This window comes from Arachis hypogaea, chromosome 18 (genome assembly GCF_003086295.3).
Source record: "Arachis hypogaea cultivar Tifrunner chromosome 18, arahy.Tifrunner.gnm2.J5K5, whole genome shotgun sequence".
NCBI classification, from domain to species: domain Eukaryota; kingdom Viridiplantae; phylum Streptophyta; class Magnoliopsida; order Fabales; family Fabaceae; genus Arachis; species Arachis hypogaea.
Genome location: NC_092053.1, coordinates 77,469,752 through 77,471,958, shown reverse-complemented (window position 1 = coordinate 77,471,958; position 2,207 = coordinate 77,469,752). Strand labels below are relative to the sequence as shown.

Sequence of the window (2,207 nt, the reverse complement as noted above, 5' to 3'; positions counted from 1 at the left end):
TATATTTGCTAAGCTAGATGGATTCTGCTCAGAATTCTCTATTTGTTGCTGAGTGGATGATGGAAAAGACTTGCTATTGCTGAACCTGTTTTTTCCACCATTGTTAAAGCCTTGTTGAGGCTTTTGTTGATCCTTCCATGAGAAATTTGGATGATTTCTCCATGAGGGATTATAGATGTTTCCATAGGGTTCACCCATGTAATTCACCTCTGCTATTGCAGGGTTCTCAGGATCATAAGCTTCTTCTTCAGAAGATGCCTCTTTAGTATTGTTGGATGATTCCTTCAATCCATTCAGACTCTGAGAGATCATATTGACTTGCTGAGTCAATATTTTATTCTGAGCCAATATGGCATTCAGAGTATCAATTTCAAGAACTCCCTTCCTCATAGGCGTCCCATTACTCACAAGATTCCTTTCAGAAGTGTACATGAACTGGTTATTTGCAACCATGCCAATGAGTTCTTGAGCTTCTGCAGGTATTTTCTTAAGGTGAATGGATCCACCTGCAGAATGGTCCAATGACATCTTTGATAATTCAGACAGACCATCATAGAATATATCCAGGATGGTCCATTCTGAAAGCATGTTAGAAGGACACTTTTTGGTCAGTTCCTTGTATCTCTCCCAAGCTTCATAGAGGGATTCACCTTCCTTTTGTCTGAAGGTCTGAACATCCACTCTAAGCTTGCTAAGCTTTTGAGGAGGAAAGAACCTTGGCTAAAAAAGCTGTGACCAGCTTATCCCAAGAGTTCAGGCTATCTTTAGGTTGAGAGTCCAACCACACTCTAGCTCTGTCTCTTACAGCAAACGGGAAAAGCATAAACCTGTAGACCTCGGGATCAACCCCATTGGTCTTAACAGTATCACAGATCTGCAAGAATTCAGTTAAGAACTGAAAAGGATCTTCTGATGGAAGTCCATGAAACTTGCAATTCTATTGCATCAGAGAAACTAATTGAGGTTTAAGCTCAAAGTTGTTTGCTCCAACGGCAGGGATTGAGATGCTTCTTCCATGTAAATTGGAATTTGGTGCAGTAAAGTCACCAAGCATCTTCCTTGCATTGTTATTATTTTTGGCCATGTCTCCTTCTTTTTCGAAATTTTCTGTCAGATTTTCTCCAGAGAATTGTGCTTTAGCTTCCCTTAGCTTCCTTTTCAGAGTCCTTTCAGGTTCAGGATCAGCTTCAACAAGAATGTTCTTATCCTTGTTCCTGCTCATATGAAAAAGAAGAAAACAGAAAAGAAAATATGGAATCCTCTATGTCACAGTATAGAGATTTCTTTATGTGAGTAGAAGAAGATATGAATAGAAGATGGAGAATCCAAACACAAGGGTGAGAAGTAGGTTCGAATTCTTAGATGAAGAGGAGTGTTAGTAGATAAATAAATAATTAGAAGGAGGTGAGAGAGAAGAACTTTTCGAAAATAATTGAAAAAAAGAAAAAAATTTTTGTTTTTAATTTAAAATTAAAGTTAAAATTCAAAAATAAAAAAAGAAAAATTAAATTAAATTAAATTAAAGTTTAAAATAATTAGTTAATTTAAAAAGGAATTTTGAAAAAGAGGAAGGTGATTTTCAAAAATTAGAGAGATAATTAGTTAGGTAGTTTTGAAAAAGATATGATTGAAATAAAAAGATAGGATTAGTTTGAAAAAGATTTGAAAATTGATTTTGAAAAGATAAGAAGTTTAGAAGAGATTTTGAAATTGATTTTGAAAAAGATATGATTGAAAGTTAATTTGAAAAAGATTTGAAAAAAGAAATTTAAAAATATTTGATTTTGAAATTAAAGTTGATTACTTGACTAACAAGAAACTAAAAAGATATGATTTTAAAATTTAAAGATTGAACCTTTCTTAATAGGCAAGTAACAACTTGAAATTTTTGAATCTAAAAATTAAATGTTAGTGAGATTTTCGAAAATATGAAGTAAGAATAGGAAAAAGATTTTGAAAATCAATTTTTTTTAAAAAAAAAAATTTTGAAAATATATAAAAATAAATGAAAAAGATTTGATTTTTGAAAAAAATTTGAAAAGATAGAATTTTGAAATTGAAATTTATGAGTAAAACAAGGAAAGATATAATTTTTATTTTTGAATTTTTAATGATGAGAGAGGAAAACACTAAATTGAAACAAAACTTAAAAATTATGAATCAAAGCAACAGATGCATACAAGAACACTTTGAATGTCAAGATGAAC

General features: G+C 31.8%; 1 non-coding gene across 1 annotated transcript; it reads left to right on the top strand.

The window, feature by feature from the left end:
- The first annotated feature begins 582 nt into the window (after window positions 1-582).
- On the top strand, window positions 583-690 carry LOC112774726 (small nucleolar RNA R71). Its single transcript, XR_003189191.1, has one exon. It is a non-coding gene; the product is annotated as a small nucleolar RNA R71 (small nucleolar RNA).
- The last annotated feature ends 1,517 nt before the right edge of the window (window positions 691-2,207 follow it).